This window comes from Trachinotus anak, unplaced genomic scaffold (genome assembly GCF_046630095.1).
Source record: "Trachinotus anak isolate AG129_WGS33_773 ecotype Australia unplaced genomic scaffold, CSIRO_AGI_Tana_v1 ptg000008l, whole genome shotgun sequence".
Taxonomy (NCBI): Eukaryota; Metazoa; Chordata; class Actinopteri; order Carangiformes; family Carangidae; genus Trachinotus; species Trachinotus anak.
The window spans coordinates 17227343-17241749 of record NW_027273859.1 but is presented as its reverse complement, the minus strand read 5'-3'; positions in this window follow the sequence as shown (position 1 = coordinate 17241749).

Here is a 14407-nt window from a genome sequence, read left to right as displayed (position 1 = left end):
ATTAGTTGATTTTCCATAATCTGGCAACCCAAAATTGTTCTTATTAATAATCCAAACTGGTCTGTAAAGCAGCAGAAAATGATTTAGCAACCATAAATATACCTCCTCTATAAATGGTGCCATATCAGAGAGTGGTACTTGGTTTTTGATAAATGGTTTTGTGATAATAACTTGGATAGATAGTATTGTATGATCTAAGACATTTTCTATATATGTCCTGTGGCCCTGTGTCTGAGGTACAGAAACCTCTCACTGTACCCTGCTTCAGCTAGATGGTTAGAGTTACCTACACATCTCACTCTCTCAAATAACTGCCTATCTTGTCTACTGAGGCCTTGGTTATTTCTGTAACAGCCTTTTTATGATGGCCAGCAGCTATAATTAATATGAGAACTGGCCAAGTGACAGTCAGAGAGAAAAAGTGAGAGAGTAAAGAGACAGTGAGAGGGAGTATAAATAGAAACCTGAATCCATTATTGAGTGCAGATATTGGGGATGGTCTCTCCCATGGGTGCAGAGGCAGAGTTGTCATCGCAACATAAATAGCAACCGCTCTCTTTAATGAAGAGTGTTACAATTTCCTTTCTCCGTCCTCAGCCAAGGGACTCACTTAATTTGATAAATGAGACAATCATATGAAGCATCAGCTGGTTGGCATAACAGATCAGAGAAACATGCTGCTACAAAGTACAGCATTTCCAGACCAGACGGAGTATATTTGGGTACAAAAATGTGAATGTCAAAGAGCAGCGATGTTTTAGGCTGGCTCTAAAATGGGATATAACTCTCTCCATTATAGAGGAAAATTCTTTTGATGTCCATGGGGATGGGGAAAAAAAGGAACAAATTAAAGCAATGTAAGTCCAAAAACAATCAAAAAAACCAAACAAACTGAAAAAAAAGGATTTGCTCAGTTGTCATCAGGTGACCTAAATGAACAGGTGGAAAAAGTACTCAGATCTTTGATCAGATTTTGTATAAATAATCCGAACCTGCAAAGTGTCTAAAGCTCTCAAAAAATATAGTGGAGTAGTACTATAAAGTAGTACAAAATGGAAATACTCAAAGTACAAGTATCTCATAGTACTTGAGCGAATGTACTTTGTTACTTTTCAACACTGCACATGACCTTAAATTTAGGCCACACAATGACATCTGGGCAAAGTCTATCCCCTTAGGAGGATCACAAGATAAAGTATAAAGCTCTGGAAATAACTAGAAAGTGAGCCTTTAGATATTTTTTCTACTCTATTAATACATTTAGGTCTTTTTTACACAGTGTTTCCCTCACAAAGTGTCTCCTTCACAACCGACGTCAAAAAACTATCTTCTCTTACATTTGGAATAGATGTTATATCTTAACTGTCCTTTCATGCCATTATTAAAACTTGAGTAGAATCAATGCAGCCTTGAATAGAGGAGTCCAATGTAGAGTAGCTGATGCAGGCAAGTAAGAGAGAAAGAAACACATGACCTTTGAACTCTTCCTAGGAGCTAATGAGCTGTTTGGAAATGTTATGAGACATGATCCCAGTAAACTGAGAGGTCAGTTTTGCATTCATGGACGGTGAAATACTGAGCTTCCCCCCATGCCAGTTCTTTGAATTAGACATGTTTATTTATGAAATCTGTCACTGTGTTTATTTGAGTGTTTGTGTGTGTGTGTGTGTGTGTTTCCAGTGGGAGAGTGTCAGTTGTGTTCCCACTCTTGCACCACAGGTGAGTGTGTTTATGTGTGTAAACCTGCAGGCTGTTACTACATGGGAGTGGTTTCAATAAACATGCCTGCTTTGATAAGGGTTAACTATGTGGACAAACACAAGCACACACAGACAACGTGCACAGACAAAAATGCATACCTGCAGAAACATACAACACGCACACACCCACACAGACACTCACACACAATTTCCTCTGACACCTGACTAGTGCTGTAATTGTATATGGCGTGAAAAAGCAACACGATCTGGCTTTGCCCTGCACATGTTGCATATGTTAAACTCAGACAGACAACTGCACATGTATTTGTGTGTGTGTGTGTATGCGTACATATCAGTAAATTACTTAAGCAGTGTGTGGTAAAGAGCTTGTGAAGGCAGGGGGAAAGTGATCAGTCTAATTGCTTCTCCTGCTGTGCATCAGACTCGTGCCTACTCTGTCTGTTCACACACATGAACATTTCTCCAAATATAGCCTCCATTTTGGTCAAACGGAACATGTCTGGTGTTACTCATACTTTCAGTTAATTTAATGTGTGTACTTATGTGCTGGGTCTCAGTTTGACCCTACTTGGGTTGTAGGGCAGGAAAGGTTTGTACTGACTGAACTAGAAAGAAATAACACAACAAAGTTTGGACAGACTGCTGTGAAATTTTGGCACAGAGACCTTAATGGTCCCTGGAGTTTGAATGCTGATTGCTTCTGTGATCCTCTGACCTTTCATCTAACACCACCAGCAGGCAAAGTTTCCACTTATCCAGCACTGCAGCTCATACAGTATAGTTTGAAATGACTTCTAGTATTAATGTGCTCATCTATTGCTACTATTTGGGTGTTTTTATATAAATTTACTTGTCTTAAAATGTTGATTTTGTGGCATTTTTAAGCTTGAGTTGCAGCCCTAGAAAGCATTTAAAAAATTTAAAGAAGACTAGTTTTGTCTACATGTCTTATCATCGTTATAGAAAAAGCACATTGCTTTGAAATATTGGGACTTTTTGAAATAACATTCACATTTGATAAAAAAAGAAAAGAAAGATGTATATATAATTGAACAGGATGCATTCATAATTTCTGCCTTCATGCCTTATTTCTTTTTCACTGAAGCATACTTTTTTTTGCTTTAAAATGTATCAAAAATACAGGTTATTGAATTATACACCTAAAAAAAGAGAGCTATGACAGTGCCTCCTACATGTTAAACATAAATTAGCAGAGGCTTGAGAGGGTTAGCAGCCCTGAATGTCACTCTTGTATGAGTGAGCTAAACTGAGAGCCAGTCACACCTCCCGTCATATGACGCTGATTTGGTTGATTTGATCAGGTAGGCTATACATTCTGCTTATCATGGAAAACCCAATAAATCTTCCACCAGTTGGTAGCTCAGTAGCTCTCTGCTTACTGTTGTATCACTTATATTATCCACCACTGAAGTGATGCTCTTATCTGGAGTGCCTCTCACATATCCACTGTGACATGAGTCCTTACCTTACCCACACTCTCCACATGGTGATCTGCACTGCTGTCCTCATATGACCCGCTGAGGGAGCGTCACTTGTTCTTACTCTGCTGCTTTAAAGCTGTGCTCTCCATCACATCACATTGTTTTCTTCAGTCCTGGAGTTTGCTCAGTTGTCAGAGAATTGTAGTTAAATTAAATCTAAGTTGACATTTTATACCAGGACAACTGCTATTACAGTGAATCAAGCCTCCTGAATATATTTCTTTCTCTCTCAGTAAATGAAGAGCCACAGGAATGTAACTGTCCCGAAATCAGCCTGAACAAATTCAGATGGTGAAGCAATGTCATGTGAAACTGTTTGTATGCCCAAAATATCCCAATATAGTACATCATCTTCACTGACTTCTCATTGGGATGGGAAAACACATTACAGTTGACGTGATGGCATCTGCTAAATAACGATCGGCAGCTGTGGCCTGGCTCCTTTGTGTAGGGTTTCTACAGGTTGATTAAGCATTAACAAAACGTTACATTGAGCCTAGAGGTTGTTGGGGGATGGGGGGTGGGTGGGGTGGGGTGTGTGTGTGTCACTGACCACAGTTAAGGTTGTGGCTTTCTTTGTATTTGTGTGTATGTGTGGGGGGAGAGATAGAACGTGAGAGAGAGAGAGACAGTGCTGAAGTTACAGAGAGGGCCTGCGGGGGCTAAGAGAGGAGTTGAATACAAACGTGATGCTCAGGGTTCACCCTGCCGCTGGTCTCTTATAAGGAGGGATAATGCTGCAGTCAGAGCCAGTGTTTCTTTTTCACAGATACAAAGTTCACCTCTGAATCATGATTCTTCACCCATCAGCCACATTGACACAAGGTTCAATTTGAAAAGCATAATAAAGTGCTCTGACTGGCAGGAGCTTAGATCAGCAAACTGGGATTCCCGCCCCGCCCTTTGGCATGCCAGTGACTTTCGCTCTGAGTTTCTGCCCTGTGAAGGAGCGACAGAAAACAAACTCAAGCAAACATACACAATGCTGTGATTTAGTGCACCGCCCTTGATTATTGTGAGAACCTCTCAGACACTCCCTGTGTGGGACATTACGTCAAACACAATAGTCTGGGTGTAAAAGGCCTGGTTTGTGGCCCCACATCCTGAGAAGAAAGACACATTTTTGGCCAGCAGGTTTAACACGTTCCTCTGTCTGTGGTCAAGCTTGAGTCCAGGTCTTTTTACAACTTTTTCCACATATGTGATATTACTGACCTGTAAACACACAATGTGTGTCCATCTGTATTTACATATAGGTAAATATATGAAAAAAGAACACAGAGAAGGAGAAAGAAACAAAGATTATATACAGATGATACCTCACTTTAAAGGTTATCATCTGCATCCATCAGTGTGATCATGAGTTACAGACACCAGCAGGTTGCAGCATCTAGTTTACCCTCAGGACATTTGATCTGTCTCTGGCAGCTCAGGACCAGAGCAAACACTGTTGTTGCTCTTTGTGTAATTTATCAGCTGCTGATAGGTGGTAGGACAGACAGAAAAAGACTGTGCATGACTCAACTTCCTTTTGGGAACCAAAAACAAGTCCCAATTAGGTAAATCATAATATTCTATGGTGAAGACTTAGTTTAAGGTTAGGGTTAGGGTCAGACAGTTAGCACTTATTGTTAGGGTTAGTTTAGGTCTCCAGGAAATGAATATAAGTCGATGCAACGTCCTCTGAAGTGATGGAAACATGCCTGTGTGTGTGTGTGTGTGTGTGTGTGTACATTTTCACACATACAAGTCATAATGTGTCTGGCCACTGGAGGCATAACATAAACAGGCAAATACTAATACTAAGATACCAAACAAGGCACAGAGAAGAGAAGAGAAGAGAAGAGAAGAGAAGAGAAGAGAAGAGAAGAGAAGAGAAGAGAAGAGCCTTATCCTATTTCACAAATTATGAAATTTCAATAAGCTTTGACAAAAATCTGCATTATGTATTCACACATTTTGTTGCAGTGCTGCAGTTCTGGCCATGACTGCTCTTTTATCTGCAACACTTTGCGCCCACATACCCAGATCTGTGTTTGATTCAGCACTGCAGAGCCACAGTGAAATACTGGGGAAGGTACAGTACATGGTGATTAGATAGAGAAGGAGGCACCTTGTGGAAAACATGGATTCTCAAAAGAACGCAGGCGGGCCTGATGAGTCAGTGTTGCTTTGTGGCAGATGGTTTGGCATTGGCAACAAATGTGGGCACAGCGAAACATTTAAACTGATCAAAAGGAATTGTTGTACAAAGCACATTTTGATTTTAAATGAAATGAAAGCTTTTTTATCCTGGTCAAGTATGAAACATATTTGTCTAAACCTGAATGCGTTTCATTTGAATGAAAAGTAAAACGTCCTATTTAAAGTAACAAAACATATTTAAAAAAAAAAAACAGAACATGATGGAATTTTTTTTTTTTTTTTGGCAACTCAACGTAGTGTTTATTTACCAGCAATAAAAACCACAACGTGAGCTTTCGGTGCAGCTAAGGGTAAGTCAAGTCATCATGATAAAACTACTAGCACAGACTTGGTATTTATTTTCTCACGTTTGCTGATTCATTCCTCTCACCAGCCCTGCCAAAGCACAGCAGTGATATGCAGTAAATGGTAATAAAACTGCTTCTTGTTGGTGAAGTATTATTGCAACCTGATATATTTTAACAGTGTATGTCTACAACCTTAGCCTGTGTCTACAGGAACTAAGCTGAAGCTAGACAGTTTGCTGAGGAAATTAACTCATTGCAGTGACTCTCTGTGTAGAATAACGTGCAAGAAAAATTATGATTTACAAAATGATGTAAAAACCAAACTCATGTTATTTGTTATGACAAAACACCAAGCAAACAAAAGTTAAAGCACCAGCAGATTATCTATTTTAAAAAATGTTCAGATTATTTAAACAGAGGCTGGAACAGGGCTGAATTTGTGCATTTTCTGCTCACAAAACACAACACCAATATTGAAGCTTATTTCAGCATGAAGCCCCTAACTTTTATTTTAGAAATGTACATCCAAAATCTTACAATCTTGCATCTGTAGAACATAGCATAGCAGAACTTCATGGGGCATTACAGATAAAGAGCCCAGTTTACCGTTTTCTTCCTTTGTAACAGATATGTTGAAATTCAGAAAAATTCTCTGATATGCAGGCTGCGGTAAATTCTCAGGGCATTCTTGAGGCAAAAACCTACGACAATGCCCTTTAAATGTGACTTTCAGTAAGGGTTAGTGAAACCCCAGATTCAGACTCTTCCAGGACTCCTCTTATGTGCGTTTATATAAAACCCCAGCTTTCACACTCTTGGCAGAAAGCATATGTGAGAGTGAGGATGTAATGCAGTAAAGCCAGAGACACTGATATGGGTGATTAAGAAAGTGTGTGGTTCACATTGACTTTGGTTGTTAATATCAAAAGTCCTGAGTTTCACAAACTGTACATGAGCAGTGCCTGGTTTCTGGATTCCTGATAAGTCTGTGTGTAAAATGGCCATGTCGCTGCTGCCAACTGTCACTGACTTGAAGCGGCACTTAAGTTACAGGATGTCCACTTCTGTGTATGTTTGTGTCTGCACTGCTACCAGTAGGCTATCAGCTGCCCAGGTTAGCCTGAGTTCCCCAGAGCATGAGAACAAGACAGAGAAACAAAGCCATCCTTATTTATTATCTCCTGAGCTGACTGATGTATCTTTAGTAGAGAGGTGGTGACATGCTCTTGACTTGCGTTCATCAGTATGAAAGCTATCCTGGCACACAGAAGATCAGATGAGGCAACAGAGGTGTTAACGGTAGGGCTCTTTGTCTGTTGGTTTCCAAAAAATTGTCTCAGCATAGGTTACAGTATTGTAACATTTAACATTTTAAATGCCCTGCTGAAAACATATTTTCTCAAAGAGATTCTTAACTATGAGTGATGAGCTCTTTCATGGAGATTTCTGTATTTGTGCTTTTTCTGTGCTGCTGAAGTGTGTGTGTGTGTGTATGTTCATTATAGTTTATACAATATTTTATTATTACTAAGAGGTCATTTAATATCAGTTAGCTGGAGGGACATGTTGGTGTCTGTGTCTGATTGACACCATGTGGCTGTAAACATATGGGACACCTTCATGAAACCAAAAATATAAAAGATAAATAATAATTCTTAAAGATTTGACACCAACTGGGGGCTTTAATATATAACAACATATTTGAAAATGCATAGCCATCCATGATCTCAATGGTTGGGATCATTGAGATCAGTTCTAATCACAATAGCGGAGGCGGAAAATTGCATTAAAGTGAATGAATACTGATGTAATATTAAGGCAACTGAGCAAACTCAAGTATACTAGAACAATATGTGGTACTCTTACTGGAAAGACAGTTTAAAAATAGACCTTAAAGGGGGGTCTCCTGGTGGCCTGGTGGTTGAGATGCATACCACATAGCAGCAACAACCCTGGTTTGATTCCAGTATCCCGACCATCTTTGTTGCTCAACAATCTTTGCTGTCAATTATACAATAAAGTGAGAATAAAAGTGCAGATGCTTGTACTGATATGTGTATACTTTTTTCAAGTGATTCCTGAAGTGTCTGAATCACTCCTGCTGATTCAACACTGTGCAGTGATTAGCTTGAGTGGCTGTCAAATCCACCATTAAAAGAAGATCTGACTGACTGTGTGTGTGTGCGTTGTTTGCATATATGTGTGATGAATTTGTGTATCTGTTGATATAATCACTGCCATGCCAGCTAATTCTCTCTCTATTTTTGTGACTGTTGTTTTGACAGCTGACTCTAAGTGGTAAGTCTTCATGCCAGTGTGCTTGGAGAACAGCAATCACTCTTTCTCTCTTTCTCTCTTACTCACACACACACACACACACACACACACACACACACACCAGATAACTCATCTGTTGTGTGTGCATGTGTGTATATGTGAGAGTATGTGTGTGTTTGAGTTCGTGTGCTTGTGAGAAAGAAAGAGACTGAGCCAGAGAGGCTGTGGTGTCCAGTCCAGACCAGTATCAGATTCAGTAGACAGTGATCCCCATGTTAATACCCTGCCTATCTATTTTAGCTGTAGCGGTTCTTATGTAATCAGTCACGTTCTCCAAACACCACTTTCTCAGTCACCACCTTCTCATCTTACATTCAGCAGGTGCTTCTCTCATCCATAGCGATGCTCTGTCACAGTGTCAGAGTAAACAAGAAAACAAAGAGCGGCACTGTGGTGAATCAGTGCAGAGGACAAATCTATCTCCATTTAAAACTAAAAATGACAATGTTGATGTAGGTTTACTGTCCCAGGGTTGGAGCAGGGCCCAAAACAAAGCAGCACTTGTAGAACTCTGGAGTGTGGAACAAACTGGGTTCTCCTTCAAAATAAAAGTGAGGGGGGAGAGTTTTTTGTTAGGAATAGGATCGTTATCCACAGCAAACAGCACCAAAAGGTCTGGTAGAATATAAGAAGGCAGAAATAGAAATCTGACAGCCAGAGGTTCTTCATGCTTGGAAAGGCCAGAATAATGACGGCCAGAGGAACTACTGTAACTAATATTTAGGATCACAACTAACAATTATTTTAATAATTGATTAATCTAATTCTTAAGCCTATGAAAAACAGTGAAACATGCCATGTCATAGGCACTGTGACATCAAAAAACAACCGAGCCTTGCATTGGAGAAGCTAAACCCCAGAGAATGGTTGATATTTTGGCTTGATCCAAAAAAAACTGAACACACCTTGATTTTCCAAATTGTTCCTGAATATCTATTGAATTACTTATCAATTGATCAACTATTGTTTCAGTTTTAAATCTCAGTAGTGAATTAAGATAGCAGGGAAGTCCATGACGCTTTCCAGAGTTTCACAAAATTGTCTGTTCTGTGTTGATACCTGCCTGACAGGTGAAGTCCTTTAAAATCATTCAATCATGGTGGAACAGGTCACCAAGCCCCTGTCTAGAAATCGATTCATGGTGAATCCATGTGAGTCTGTGAGGTCCCACATGGTTAATCAGATTTATAGTAGATTTGTAGTGTGTGATAAACTATATTTAAGCATGATTGAAATTGATGATGAAATTGTATGATTGTATACAACATAAAATCAAGACTCAAATTTGTGGTACTTTAGCCCTACATTTTGCAGCACTTGATGTTTTCACTTATGTCATTGCTGGAAAATATACTGTAGCCTACTCACTGACTGGATTCACATTGAAACTTTGTCAAAGTACCTTGATCATCTACCTGGGCATATAGACTGTATATAAACTCAAAAATATCTCTATGTTCATAAAAAATTTCAAAAATTTCCTCTCCTCCTTACATTGATCCTTTTTCTTTTTTTGGTTTGTTGCTTGTTCTAAAAGTGACGGTGGGCGTTAACTATTTGTTAAGTCATTAACTAATGGATTCATCCCTAAAGAGAAGCAAAAACTCTGAGGTCTTAGAGCAGACGACAGTTTCTCCTGCTGCCGTGGTGACCAGGGACGAAGAGAGAGAAGAAGACAGAGAAAATAAGAAAAGATGGAGGGTGAGGAGGTGGCAGACTGAGAGATACAGAAAATGACAAAGACAGATAAAAGTAGAGACTGGAAATGGACAAAGTAATAAAACATTACAAGAGACAATAGGCCTAATTTTCTTATTCATCGTTTTCTTCTTTGCTCTTGGCAATGTGCCCCTGTAGAACTCTACTTGTCTGTAAAAGCTCACAGAAGTTGACTGTAATGGACTGAGTGGCACATGGAGACAGACAGAGGCATGGGGAAAGGAGAGGTGTCTGGTGACGGAGGCGAGTTCACATGCAGGTATTCAGAGACGGAGGAGCTGGTTTAATGTAGGGCAGCTTTCCAACAGGGCATTATTCAGCCCTAAATATAGACAGGACAGAAGTAGGTTGAGCTGACAGCACAGCCAAAAGGCCACAAAAAAAAGCCATTGTGTGAAGTCTTGTGTACAGTGAGTGAAGGCTGTGTCAGATATGTTTCATATTGTCTAGAGACTCAGGTTTAAGCTATATGCATGTTTTGTCATTGCTACATAGGCAATGTTTGCATTAACGGCTGCTTACTTACCAGTCTAGAACAAATGCTGTGAGTGCAATGTCACACTTCATTCTTTTATTAACCAAGAGCTGTGTCCAGCGGTGGAAAGCAACTCTCTTATTTTGCTTCTGTTTCTATCACTCCTTTTCTTGTACTGAAGTTAGCATGCTAACCAGCTAGCCCTGGCCCCATTGGACTGTCTCATCACTTTCTGACACTGAGTCACTGTGGTGTCCAGTCTGCCCTGAAGTCTTGTAAAAACAACAACAGCTGAAGCTCTTGGCAAGACTTGTAAGTAAACAACTGTTCATGCTAATGTTAGCTATGTAGCAAAACTTACAAATACTCTAGCTCCTACAAGGTGTTCACTCATACACCCCCGGGTTTTGTTAACTTTCACTTGCTCGTTGTTTAAATGCATAACCATTTTTCTTCTGAATATTTAGTTTTTCTTTTTCCTGACTTTATTAAAACTCAATATGTAGATATGTAGTGAAGAGGTAACTCCACAGAGTGCAACAAACTGAGTTTGCACACACAAAAAGACCATAAGGCATTGTTATTCCACCAAAAAAATTATAAATAATGTGATATATGAACACAAAAATATGTTGGGTTTTTTTGTATATTCTGGATGTTTGGATGTCATCTTACGCATTAACTTTATTATGCTTGACTTGGGGATAGTACTCCCCTCTCTGCATTACAAGTACTATCCACGCAAATCAAATCCACCGTATTTAACCATGTGTTAAACTTATAAGTGGCTTTGGATATAAGCAACTACCAAATGGGTAAATGTAAATGTAAATGTTACAGCTGGAGACTCTGAGAAACAACAGCAATTTTCTAAAGTAGACTTCTGCTACATGTTATTAGCTCACAATAACATTTACAAGAAATTCTACTGAAATTAGAAAAAGGTTAATAATGTGTTTCTGTGATAATACAATACTTGTACATCAAAAATGCCGTATCCTCAAGTGATTTCAGTGAAAGAGATGGGGGACCCACACAAATCAAGCAGGTATCTTCCAAAGTTACAATGTTTTTATTATGAAATTCTTCCTTTGTGCTTTCACAGACAACTACAGCAGGGAGATAATAATAGAAAGAGCAAATTTATTAGTAAAATGACAAGAACTTGAAAATATCCACTTGAGCTGAGGAGGCTCAGGCTGTTGACGCCTTCTGTTGTACAGAATGCAGACTGTGGATTTTGTCACTTTCACAGAAGTTGCTTTAAGAGAGGATTTCTTGATGGTCAGTATGGACAGGATGAACAGCTACAGTGACTACTTACTTTTTTAATGTACAAATCAGCATGTCAGTGTTGTTTTAAGACGGGCTTTAGATGCTGTAAACCTATCCTTTAAGTATGTGTTTGGACTGTTGAAGAGGATCCCAAACAGAACATTAGGGTTTTATTTCTTTGTTTGCACTTCCTCCCTGTGTATGATGTCCACTGTAGCATGCCCATCTAATATTACTCTCTTTTTGGATTTGGTAGGGAGTCTGTATCTTGCTCAAAGACAGTTCAGCAAAGTAAATTCTCACCAACTTCATAGTTTGGACTTCATGGGCAACCCTCTGACTCACTGCACCCCCTCCCTGCTGAGCTGACAAGTGATTTTTCTAGAAAATCTGGCTGTTATGAACACAGCCTTCCTACAAATACACATCTTCCTCATGTAGCACAGAGCTCATTTCAGCAATACTCCTTTCCCTCTCTCCAGTCCTTTTAATCTCTCCCTTATTGTGTCAACATCTAGTACGCCACAGAACTGACGACACTGTTAACCTCCCGTACTAGTTTAAATGGGGCTGTGCCACAGGAACAGTCACATGTTTTACACTGTGCTGTGACAAGCCTCAACTTGTTCCAGGTAGTGAGACCCAGAAACATCTATACTATATACCTAACAATTACCTTCAATGAGAGATGTTAACATTCCTGGCAGAGGTAATCTATGTTAACTGAGCTTACAGTAACATAACTGAGATAACAGGCTGGAAAGAAAGGGGTTGTGGAGATGTCTCTGAAGTCAAATTGATTTTCCAACCGATATAATTCCCAGTTGCATGTCAGTCCTTACACTAAGTAAAAATAAATAAGCACGTGTCCTCTTTCACTTTATAATATCAGTGCTATTTTTAGCACAGGGTGCGGCGTGGTCATGATAAAGCAAAACAGCACAGTTCACTGACGCTCCTCAGAGTGGCCCTGCTAGTAAATCACATCCACTTGTTTGTGAAAAACATCCTCTTTACACCTTTTTCTCTTTCTCTTTCCAACTAGTTTTCTCAGGTCAGTTAAACTCTTGGTCCAGATCCAAGACGGGTTGTAGTCCTGTTTCTGTTGTGCAAGAGTAACGGTGTACAGTATGTTATCAAATGGATGCATGTTCAGATTCTTGTTAGAGACTGCTGGTTTGAAAAAACTCCCCAGAAGTAACAATTCCTTGTTTATAGATCACAAAATGGACTGTGGATTGTGCTGTTGTGACACATGTAGATGGTGAAAAACATTTACCCAAACCTGCTCAGTTCTGCCTCAGCTGCTCAGTACACACACACACACACATACCTACAGTGATTGTGACTCATGAAGAAATTCCCACTCTCCACTTTGCTAGAGATCCTGGCAGTGACTAATCAGAGAACATTCAGGATAGGTGTGACATTCTGGGACTGACTGCTGCCCCTGTACGTGTGGAGGAAACAGGTGGCAAGATCCTCACTGTGAGAGAGGAAGTGGGAGGGAAAAAAAAAACCAAGTCAGCTTTGCACTTGAATTTGCGTACAATCGAGAGATATCTCCAATTTAATGTTTATATAGTGTAATAAATAATCAAAGTACCACTGAGCTTCTTAATTCTTTGCATATCAGTTGCTCCATCATCAAGTTGTTAGCCTGTTTTACGGCACTAGAGGAAAAGTCAGTATGGTTCAACCTCTGGGCACCATGAATGTTTGTACATAATTTTACCACAATCCATGAAGTTGTTGTTGAGATGTTTCAGTCTGGACCAAAGTGGTGGATCTACCAAGCAGCCAGCATAGCTAAAATCCAACAATGCCTTTGTCCAGCTCTAAATATTAGTTGACTTCTCTAGCCTGTTTGTGACTCCAAGCCCTAAGAGCACTTGCTCCTACTGAAAAGGTTTTTTTTTTTTTTTTAAAGTCACAGATACATAGTTTTATTTATAAAAAGGTTGAATATTTTCACACAAAAAGGTGGGCATTGTTTGTAGTAAAGGTTACTTTTACAGGAGTAAATAGTGTATTTCTTGGGGACTATTTTCAAAAGTCGATTGAATCACATTTGATGCAGTATAATACATATGTAGCATTCAGGCAAAATAAACTACGTTTCTCGTTATGAAGGAGTGTGTCACCAATTGCAATAGTGTGGCTTAAGAGTTTTTTGACAGCAATGAAGGTCTATGGCACATAGATAATATTTGTTAGTATGTTTAAAGAATTGTTGGCTTTGGTCTTTTCATGGGATTTGTTAACAATGATAAAATTATGGTATATTACTAGCCTTATCCTTGAACTGGTTTATCTTTATTGCGTGTAATGCCAGATTTGACAAGAACATGTAGATTATTATCCGTTAATGTACCAGATGGAAATTTAATTTCTGTGTTCAACCACAAAGCTGGGAACTGTGCTTTTTGTAATACAACCAAAAGCAAACATATTTGGTTAGTTTGTTCCTATGACTGAACGGGTAAACATTGTCATTCCATCCCTAATCAAGGAAAGACAGTCCAAGTTCTCTGCAGAGCGCCCACTCAGCCACTGTTGTTCTTTTATTGCTTTAAGCAACAAGTATTGAACAAACAAGCTGTAAATCAGCAGGTTTTAATTTGGGACAGTTCTTGGAAGCGACTGGATGCCCAACATGAGCAAACCCTCCTGCAATGTCAAAGGTTTCTCTGGAGACATTCCAGTCCAGAGGGGTCTTCAGCGCACCCACTCCCAGTTCAAGTATCTGGAATGAGTCCATTGCTCAGTGACTCTGCAGTAATTATTCCATCTAAAAACTGACTTAATTTAAACAAAATTTTGAAACCCAAATAGTTCTTAGACCTTATACAAAATCTAATAAAGAAAAGACATTTGGACAAGGAG